Raw genomic sequence first — 11727 nt, forward strand, 5'->3', positions numbered from 1 at the left:
TAGACTTATGGGATTAATCATAATGCAAGTAGAGCAAAAGGCCCCTGGGGATTTTCGGAAGATCGAATGATATTTTGAAGACTTTTGTGAAACACATGATCAACTGGGGATGAGCGGATACTCGACAAGTGCGAGGATTTATTCGTAGGGGTATTCATGTGGTAAAGAACTGCAAGGCAGTAAGCTCAAAGGATTCTCGGGACAACAGAGAGTATTTCGGGACATCTTGTAATAACAAGATCAACGGGGAATGATTGTATGAATGGCAAGTGTATGCAGTTTTCATAGGGGTTGATGGTGGAAGGAAATCACAAATGCGATGTCACAAAGACTCGAGAGAACATCGTACAGTAACTTTGGAATCTTCTAGTACAGCAGGCGATCATCTGAAGTGAGGGGCTCTCCGGGAGAAAGTATTTTCGAGAACCTAAAGTTAGTTTTGTTTTTAGCAAAATCTTTTAACCTGAATAGAAGAGAGCTCAGAGTCCCAGAGTAAAGATCAAGGAGTAAAAGATCCTAATACCACCCAATGACGACGTGGGCCCATGGGCCGCACAGCCATGTTAGTAAAAGTTTTGTAATATCTAGACTCGACTTCGGCCAAGGAGTGTGGAAGGGGGATTCCTACACGCAGTCGGCTCTGATACCAACTTGTGACGCCCCCGATTCAATCGTACACTAATCATGCACGCAAACGTGTACGATCAAGATCAGGGACTCACGGGAAGATATCACAACACAACTCTAAAACATAAATAAGTCATACAAGCATCATAATACAAGCCAGGGGCCTCGAGGGCTCGAATACTAGTGCTCGATCATAGACGAGTCAGCGGAAGCAACAATATCTGAGTACAGACATAAGTTAAACAAGTTTGCCTTAAGAAGGCTAGCACAAACTGGGATACAGATCGAAAGAGGCGCATGCCTCCTGCCTGGGATCCTCCTAACTACTCCTGGTCGTCGTCAGCGGCCTGCACGTAGTAGTAGGCACCTCCGGTGTAGTAGGAGTCGTCGTCGATGGTGGCGTCTGGCTCCTGGGCTCCAGCATCTGGTTGCGACAACCAGGTAGAAGGAAAGGGGGAAAAGAGGGAGAAAAGCAACCGTGAGTACTCATCCAAAGTACTCGCAAGCAAGGAGCTACACTACATATGCATGGGTATATGTGTAAAGGGCCATATCGGTGGACTGAACTGCAGAATGCCAGAATAAGAGGGGGATAGCTAATCCTGTTGAAGACTACGCTTCTGGCCACCTCCATCTTGCAGCATGTAGAAGAGAGTAGATGGTAAGTTCACCAAGTAGCATCGCATAGCATAATCCTACCCGGCGATCCCCTCCTCGTCGCCCTGTTAGAGAGCGATCACCGGGTTATATCTGGCACTTGGAAGGGTGTGTTTTATTAAGTATCCAGTTCTAGTTGTCATAAGGTCAAGGTACAACTCCGGGTCGTCCTTTTACCGAGGGACACGGCTATTCGAATAGATAAACTTCCCTGCAGGGGTGCACCACATAACCCAACACGCTCGATCCCATTTGGCCGGACACACTTTTCTGGGTCATGCCCGGCCGCGGAAGATCAACACGTCGCGGCCCTACCTAGGCACAACAGAGAGGTCAGCACGCCGGTCTAAATCCTATGCGCGCAGGGGTCTGGGCCCATCGCCCATTGCACACCTGCACGTTGCGTACGCGGCCGGAGAGCAGACCTAGCAACCTCCATTTCAAAGGAAGTCACGTTACGCGGTCCAACCCGGCGCACGCCGCTCAGTCGCTGACGTCACGAAGGCTTCGGCTGATACCACGACGTCGAGTGCCCATGACTGTTCCCGCGTAGTTGGTTAGTGCGTATAGACCAAATGGCTAGACTCAGATCAAATACCAAGATCTCGTTAAGCATGTTAATTGATGTAACCACGGACACCGACCAGGGCCAGGCCCACCTCTCACCTAGGCGGTCTCAACCTGCCCTGTCGCTCCGCCACAAAGATCCACCCAGAGGGCCGTCGGGACAATGGTCCTTTCAGCCCCCAATCCGTGCATCACTCGCGGGTGCTCCACGAGCCGACCCGACTTTAGTCACCACATGTATAATGTATAAAGTATATAGTATAAACCCGTGATCACCTCCCAAGTGATCACAGCCCGATAGTATAGCACAGCAGACGGACAAGAATGTAGGGCCACTAATGGAAAACTAGCATCCTATACTAAGCATGTAGGATTGCAGGTAAAGGTAACAACAGTAGTGGCAAAGACAGGCTATGCAGCAGAATAGGATTAACGGAAAGCAGTAACATGCTACACTACTCTAATGCAAGCAGTATAGAGAAGAATAGGCGATATCTGATGATCAAGGGGGGGGGGCTTGCCTGGTTGCTCTGGCAAGGAGGGGTCGTCAACACCGTAGTCGTACTCAGTGGCATCAGCGCCAGTCTCGGGGTCTACCGGAGAAGAAGAGGGGGGAAGAAACAGTAAATATGGAGCAAACAAAGCATCACAAAACATAACGAGGCAATACACGGTGCTAGGTATGCCCTAACGCGGTACTAGGCGATGCCGGCGAAGGGGGAAAACATCCGGGAAAGTATCCCCGAAGTTTCGCGTTTTCGGACAGATGAACCGAAGGGGAAAAATTGCGTGTTCGCTATGCTAGGGATGTGTGGCGGACGAACAGACCGCGTGTTTGGATTCGTCACGTCGTTCTGAGCAACTTTCATGTACAAAGTATTTTCATCCGAGTTAAGGATGATTTTATATTAATTTTCAAAGGTTTAATCAATTTCTAGAATTCCTGAAATTATTACTAGTTTCGAATTTACTTGAATACATGCTAAGTGCACACATGAATTCCTACCCAGAGTGTATGACAAGTGGGGCCAGAAAGTCAGCATAGTCAAAGTTGACTGGGTCAAAAAGTGAGCAGTGTTAGGGGCCCACATGTCAGGATTTTAACAATTTCTAAATGGATTTACTTAATCTAATTAGAGGGGTCCCACATGTCATTTTCTATAGACTAAGTTAACACTAATATAATCCTAAACTAACTTTTAATTAGGCTCTTAACTAATTGGGCTAGCCCGCTATGTGGCTGTGCATCACGCACAAGCACACACAGGTGCACGACCATGGCTAGCAAAAAGGCAACGGCTTCAGCTAAGTATTAGCAGCGGCAGTAACAAGAGCAGCTCCAGCGGCAGGACGAGCAGCAACAGGGGAAGGAGCGCAGCAGCAGTAGAGCAAGCAGCGGCATGTAGAGGAGCGTAGCAGCCGCGGCAAGGCAGCACGCAGTAGCAGTGACAGCTAGCAGGAGCAGGGGCGCGGGCCGGGCAGACGCGAGCGCGCGGCCTGGGACGGGCAGTGGCGCGGGGGAGCACGGCTACGGGCGCAGCGAGCACGCGCGGGAGCTCGGCCGGACGCAGGGTACGGCGCGGGCGGAGTGGCCAAGGGTGACAGGAGGAGAGTTTCAGACGCGGTGACGGCGAGCGCGACATCGGCACTCAGGTGGCCATTTGGCCCGGGGGTTTGGTCCTACAGGACGAGCGCGACGCTCTGCGCCCGAAGGTGCAAGAAGCACGAGCACCTACGTCCGGTGACGGTGGCGGCAGCGAAGCCGAGCGGAGGTCGGAGCATGGCTACGGTGGTTGTTCGCTACGAGGCACATGCGGTAGCAGGGAGATGGGGAAAAGATGGTGGTGCTCACAGTGATGACGGGGGCGAGCTCGCGGAGGTGCAGGGGTGGTCGAAGAGGAGCTGACGGCGACGAATCCGGCGATGTTGTGGCGGTGGCTGAAGGCGGAGAAGAACTCGATCCCGACGGTGCGGCGGAGTTGAGGTCGAGATGGTTCGCGTAGAGGACGTAGACGACGGAGGTGGAGCTCCCGAGCAACTCTAGGGGGCGGGGGAACGACAGTGGCCACGGGATTTTACGACGGCGCACACCGGCTCCTCACAGGTGAGCTCCAGATCGAGGGGAAACGAGGCGAGGTGGAGGAGGGGGATAGTGGCTAGGGTTTTACCGGGGGTCACGGGGTCGGCCTTGTAGGAGCAGGGGAGCCGGCCGATGGCCGCCACGCAGGGCTCGGCTCGCCATGGCCAGGGGATATGCGCCACGACCCCCATGCCTCCCTGTAGCAGAGGAAGGGGACGAGGGGGTGGGCTGGGCCCCTTTCTCTTTTTTTCCGGCTTGTTGGTCCAAGTGGTCCGTTAGTTTTAGGTCTATTGTTTTCTTTTTATTTCTCCTTTTTCTTTTTCTGTTTATTCATTTCGTACTGTTTTATATTAAATTGAGCTAACAAATGATTTAGTTAAATATGCAAGTTAGCACAATAATATTAGGTAAGGTATTGAGTTAGCACCAGTAGTTGCAAATTATTTTGAGAAGCATTCATATTTACTTTAAATTAGAAAGCCCCATATAACTGCTGCTGGAGTAGTTTTAAAGTGCTTAGGGGCATTCTAATATTTTTTAAAATTTTGATTCCCACATGAAAATTAGTTACTGAATATTTGGAACCCATCGAACATTTTTATTTGACAGTTTGAATAAATAAGAATTTATCTTGTTATTCGAAATTTGAATTTGACTCTGATTTTCATCAAGTGGCAAATTGGCTTAACTTAACATGATGACATAGCCCATTAGGGTGAGGTTACTGTAGCTCAACTACCGGGGTGTTACATTGGTGTTGCAAAACCCTTTGATGGTATTGGCAAAACACCTCGGATTGATGAAACGAGATACACTCGTGAGAGATGTCTGTACAATACTGTCTTGCATCAGTACAGTCTTCCGACAATGCCAACAGACACTCGTTGACTTGCATAGGCTCATGATATTTAACCTGCTAATGGATCACTAGTGAGTCAGACATGCGATGTTGCAATTTGTAAAAGTGCGTTTGTGATGTCTTTCGATAACGTCAGCTTTTACTACTTTGGTCCTACAGAGTTTCATCAAGTGCACAAGTTATCTTCTTTATCTTTTCAGTTTGTCCTATTCATTTTTATTGTAGTTTGGTGATGTTCAAATCACTTCATTCTCATGACTGATAACCTTTGGCAAGGGAGGTTAGGACCATGGTCTTGCAACACCTTTGAGCAATATTTCCAATGGCGTTATTCGTCAAAAATGCTTATATTTTGTGTAGAAAAATATAATCAACTATGTTTTCTGCAAAGCCCCTAAACATTAATTTCTGCATGACAATTACATGAATCATATTGTAGCATTTTGTTTATTACCTGAATTTTTTTTTGACGGTGCTACGGCGGGCTTACGCCGGTCTAAACCATTTTCATTATAGATAAGAGTAGGATACAACACAACAGGTGCAACAGATTGCACACAACACACACCAGAGAGTTACAGGGAACAACAGAGACACAAGAAGAAGAACCAGAAGTGAGTGAGACACAGCCAACATCAAGAACTGAGCACCTAGGCAGACCGAGAAGAGCAGGAGCTAGCTTTGTTGGATCAGTCGAAAGGAGATCCGCCACCGAGAAGACGTAGAGAAGAAGTCACCAGCTGCTTTGCGATCACTCAGCACCTTGAAGAGCTAGGAGAGTCACAACCACCATCGAAGGGCCTCCCACTGCCTAGGCACGTCACGACAAAGAGCGTCATAGACCGTGCCGAAGGGCACTGATCCGCCGAGACAGCCCTGCACCTCCTCTAGGCCACACCATGGCCACCATCACAAATAGAGGGATCCAAAGCACAACAAGGCAACAAAACCTCATGCGCCGTCGAAGGGCACCGAAACCCGAGACCTCACCGCCGCCACGAGCCCCCAAGAGAAAGGTCCACCCTCAGAACGACCAAGGCGCCGGTCGCTACCATATTACCTGAATTTTTATTTCTACACAATTAAAATAAATTACAACTTCTACAAGAAAAATAATACCTGAAATGTTTCTAAGTTCTAAACATAAAAAAAACTAGACCAGTAGGAAGAGAAGTCCCTATTGGTTATTTTAATGAAGATGATAATGTGAGACAGCAACGTCCAAACCGAGGCTCGAACCCGCGTCGGCCATGAGACACAGCCGCTCGCTGGCCACTGGGCTAGGAAATATAAATTCACCGAGTCCAGTTGTTATGAATATTTTCGTGTTTCATATAGGTTAATGCAGGCCAAATGCTTATTTTTTCTCAGCTAAATTGTCTCAGTCTCTAAAAGAAAAGTCCTTTAGAACATGGGCGCGGTCTACCATGTCATGCTTTGGCATAAAGATCATTACATTATAAAAGTATATGCTTCTCTATATCATCGTTAGTCAAACCCGAAATGTTTGACTCGTCATACATACTCCTACTTTTAAATGACCCGTAGAGTCGTAGAAACGGTATGATCAGACAGAGCCCAAAAATCTGCATGTTGCCGCGGCTGCTGTTAAATAAACTAAGACATCCTAATTTTCAATTCAATTGCTTGTATAGTAATCTTATTACTGTTAGTCTAGTATTTTTCTGTGTGGGACTAGAAGCTCCATTTTCTCAAGTTTTTCACGGACTATTTTGAAGTCTGAAAGATATACCTGATTGAACACACGCAAACGGTCGATCCATTAGAGTTGCTCTGTCTAAAAAATACCTGTGTCCGTTTCTTGTTTGTTGCCGTGCAGAAAAGTTTCAGACGGCAGTGACAGTGCTACCGCTGCTACGTGCACACCCAAGGGACCTTGTGCTCTTCTCTGTAAGCTTCTGTCGGAGAACAGTAGGCTTCTCTGTCTGGGTCGACGGTCAAGGCTGACAAAGACCGGACTCGTTCAGAGTCCAACCACCGCTCTTTGGTGTAAGATAAGACTGTTGGTAACCAGGATTAGATTGGATGATAGCAATATACCTGGATTGATGGGTGTAAATCGTGATTGAATTTGGAAAGAATCCACCATGTATATTCATGCATGCACCGATGAAATGTGCGTGTATGACGAGTATACCATGTTGAGAAAGCATACTATATATATGAATGGCTGCTTGAATTGAATAGCATGGCAACAAAAAAAAACAATGGACGTTCTCTTTTAGTTGGTGGCACTTTGTCGGTTGTTCGTGCAGATGATCATACAAGGGAAATAGACGTTGCTTTCCTTTGCTTCCACGGTTTCCCACTGTTCACTTCACAGCACACTATCAGTACTGTGCCACACTCGTTCTTCACGCTCATATCGATCGCGCAGCTGTAAAGGCAGCAGAACGGACTGTAACATCTCTGGTGGGAACATGCGCAAATTAGTCAGAGTTAACAAGTCAGCCTAAGCAACTGATAGTATATTTAGTGATACTGCCTGAGTTGATACTCATGATTAACATAGTTTTCTTCTTCTTTCTGAACGAAGTTAACCCAGTACCAGTATTAATGGTTATGTTATCGTTCAACTATTCTTCGAAGTTTGAGAGCTTTACAAAGAACGACTCTGAATGGTACTAGTATATACTTCCTCCGTTCCCGAATATTTATGTCTTTTTAGAGATTACAAATAGACTACCATATACGGATGTATGTAGATATAGTTTAGAGTGTAGATTCACTCATTTTACTTCGTATGTGGTCATTTGTTAAAAACTCTATAAAGACAAATATTTAGAAACGGAGGGAGTATGTTTCATTGATCACGAAGAGGACTATAAGACTGAAATGAAGTGCAGCGAATGCTGGATTGTCACTTTGCCCTAGCTCGTTGGGACTCGGTTACAACCGCTAAGAACAGAGGTATCTCGGCACTAGATGAAATCTCGTATCTCGCCAAAGTGCTTCCTACCAAGATTGTCATGAAAATTATCATTATGAGTTGTTGGCGCATCTGGATGCAGAGATCGCGCCGGCGGCCCTAGGCCTCCTCCCCTCGTCTCCTCCCTCTTGCCGTCGCCTGAGGTCTCACCGGCGAAGCCTGGCCTATGATGGCGGCGGCAGGGCCTTCTCCCTTGCGCCGTGGTGGCGAGATCTCCGGGCGGCGGCGGCGCATGGTACGACGGAGATCCGGCAGCAAGGAGCGGCGGGATCCCTACGGCGTGCGTGACGGCAGCGTTGATATGTCTCCAACGTATCTACTTTTCCTAATGCTTTTCCTTTTGTTTTGGACTCTAATTTGCATGATTTGAATAAAACTAACCCCGGACTGACGTTGTTTTCAGCAGAACTACCATGGTGTTGTTTTTGTGTAGAAATAAAAGTTCTCGGAATGGAACGAAACTTTGTGGGGAATTTTTATACAATAAATAAGAATTTCTTAAGCCAAGACCCATCGGAGGGGGGCTCCTGGGTGGGCACAACCCACCAGGGCGCCCCCCTCCTGGCGCGCCCAGGTGGGTTGTCCCCACCTGGTGGCCCCGCAGACCCTGATACCGACGCTATAAAATCCTATTTTCCAGAAAAAAAATAAGGAAAAAGAATTATCGCGATCCACGAGACGGAGCCGCCATCACCTCCTATTCTTCATCGGGAGGCCAGATCTGGAGTCCGTTTGGGGCTCTGGAGAGGGGAATCTCCGTTCTTCGTCATCACCAATCCTTCTCCATCGCCAATTCCATGATGCTCCCCACCGGGAATGAGTAATTCCTTCGTAGGCTCGCTGATCGGTGAGGAGTTGGATGAGATTCATCATATAATCGAGTTAGTTTTGTTAGGAATTGATCCCTAGTATCCACTATGTTCTAAGATTGATGTTGCTATGACTTTGCCATGCTTAACGCTTTGTCACTTTGGGCCCGGCTGCCATGAACTCAGATCTGAACCGTTTATGTTATCACAATTATATCCATGTTCTAGATCCGATCTTGCAAGTTATAGTGACCTACTACATGTTATGTTCCGGCAATCCCGGAGTGACAATAGTCGGGACCACTCCCAGTGATGACCGTAGTTTGAGGAGTTCATGTATTCACTATGTGTTAATGCTTTGTTCCGGTTCTCTATTAAAAGGAGACCTTAATATCCCTCAGTTTCCAATATGGACCCCGCTGCCACGGGAGGGTAGGACAAAAGATGTCATGCAAGTTCTTTCCATAAGCACGTATGACTATTTACGAAATACATGCCTACATTATATTGACGAACTGGAGCTAGTGCCGTATCGACCTAGGTTATAACTGTCTCATGATGAATATCATCCAACAAGTCACCGATCCAATGCCTACGAATTTATCTTATATTATTCTTGCTAAGTTACTACTGCTATCATAACTGTTACACTTGCTACAAAATACTGCTATCACTGTTACTGTTACCGTTGCTGTTGTTACTACTATCAAAACTATCATATTACTTTGCTACTGATTACTTGCTACAGATAATTAATCTCCAGGTGTGGTTGAATTGACAACTCAGCTGCTAATACCTTCAAATATTCTTTGGCTCCCCTTGTGTCGAATCTATAAATTTGGGTTGAATACTCTACCCTCGAAAACTGTTGCGATCCCCTATACTTGTGGGTTATCAAGACTTTTTTCTGGCACCTTTGCCGGGGAGCATAGCAATATTTGTTGATTCACCTGGGATTATTATCAATTTATCACTATGAAGAATCTGAAGGATGCTAAGACTAAGATTTACCCCTCTAAGACGAGGGGAGGTAAAGAACTGACATCCAGTTCCGCTTTAGATTCACCGTCTGTTATAAGTAAACTTGCAACACCACATGCTATCAATTCTAATATGTCGCAAGTTATTGATGATGCTACTTCTTCTATGGATAATGCTTATGATGATGCTAGTACCTTGCTTGATGATGATGATGTTCCACTTGGTGAATTTCTTGATGAACAAATTACTAGAGTAATGCAACATGATGTTGTTGAATCTGATGATGAGCTTGAAACTGAGACTCATGAAACACCTGCTAGAACTAGCCTTCCTAGATATGATGTGACGCCCGGATAATTAAGCTACAATAATCCCCTATTAATGATGTCAGGTCATCGCGATTACTGTTGTTAAACTCACGTTGGTTCGAAACTGGTTCAAAATTCAAATTTAAAATAAAGTCAAAATTTCAAGTTTTCCAATGTCGAAACTAAAAAGTACAAGCGGTGAAAAATAATTCATAAGTAATATTGGAGGTGAGCCAACATTTTTATAAAGTGGTTAAATGCCTTAACCTAATTAAAACAATGACCAATACATCATTTAAATCCTTTTCTAATTTATGAAAATCCCAAACTAATTCCAAACACTCCCTAAACTTTTGCGGCGGTGAGGTATATGGTATACTGCTTTTTTTGAGACCAGCCACACATTGTACCAAGATGGGTTATTGTTAAAAGAAAATATAAAAACATAAAAATAAAACAAAACAAAGAAATAAGGGAATAGAAAACCCCCGGCTCCCCCGGGCCTCGGCCCACTCCCACCCAGCCAGCCCACCTAACTCCGTCGGTCGCCTCTTTCCCTGTACAGCTGACCGGGGCGCTCCCGTTCGTCCCCGTCGAACCGGGCGCACCTTCCCACGCCGCCACGCCGACGGGGGAGGGATTAGGATGCCGCTCCCCACCTCCTCGGTCCCCACTCCCCCCACTCACCTTGCCCTCTGCCTCCCTCTCCTCCTCCCTCTCACGCAGATCCCCTTTTCCTCCACCGCACCGAGCACCTCCATCGCCATGCCGCCGCCGTAGGCGTAAGCGCCGTGGCCACCGTCCGCCCCACGCTGCGACATGCTACGCCACCAGGCCCTCTCGCTCCGCCGGCGTCGACTACGCCTCATCGATGAGCCCCAAGACGCCGGGGACCGCCTACGCCTCCGCCCCAGATCATCTTCTTCCTCGGCTCGCCGTCGTCTTCTTCAACGCCGGCGCCCACTGCGGCTACTAAGCCCCCCATCGGGCCATCGTGCGCCTCCCCGGTGAGCACCGCACGTCTTCCCCCTCTTCCCTGCTCCTTTCGTCCCCGTAGCCCCGCTATCCACCATGGCCGTAGGTCGTCTTCGCTGCTTCGCTCGTCGCTGTCGTTTCGGTCGACGTTGAGCTCGACCGAGTCCTCGGTCGTGCTCCTCGACGCCGTAGGAACTCGTAGCTTGCACGCACGCTCCCTAGCCACCCCCGGTGCTCACTGCCAGTGGCCCTCCTCTGTCTCGCGGCCGCGCGCCCGCCGTCGCTCCCGACGGTGCCGCACTCGCCTGCTCTGCTCTGCAGCTGCTTGCCGCCTCCACCTGCTGCTGCGCCTAGTTGCTGCGGCTATTTGCTGTTGTTGCCGCTGCTGATTTTTGCTCGTTGAGCCCCGCCGCTCGTTGCCGGACCTGCCTCCGGCCACCGCCCCCTCGCTGCAACCCCGCACGACCCCACAACCGCCTAGCCGCGCGACGGCCGCGACCCACTCCTTCCGCGGGCGCGCGCCTCGCCGCGCCCGACCGCACCGGCCGCCCCTCTGTCGCTCGCCCTGCCGCTTCCCTCGCAGCCGCGTCGCCCGCTACCGCCGCCCGGCTACAGCCCCCTCCCCCCAACGCGCTCGCCGCCTGCGCTCAGGTCGTGACCCACTCTCCCCTCCGCTCGCTGGCTCGCCACCTCGCCACGTCCGGCGCCCTCCCCTGGCCGCGCTGTGGCCACGCCCCCCCCGGCGCCCTCTGTCGCTCCGGTGCGGGTGCGCGGGCGCCCACACCCGATAGCGCTCGCCCCGGCTGGCCTCTGTGCCACTGCACGTGGGGCCCGGCCCCAAAACATTAAAAAAAGAAAACAAAAAAGATTTTTTTAAATATATTAATAAAACTAATTAATTAATTAAAAGCTTA

This window comes from Triticum aestivum, chromosome 1D (assembly GCF_018294505.1).
Source record: "Triticum aestivum cultivar Chinese Spring chromosome 1D, IWGSC CS RefSeq v2.1, whole genome shotgun sequence".
In the NCBI taxonomy this organism is placed as follows: Eukaryota; Viridiplantae; Streptophyta; class Magnoliopsida; order Poales; family Poaceae; genus Triticum; species Triticum aestivum.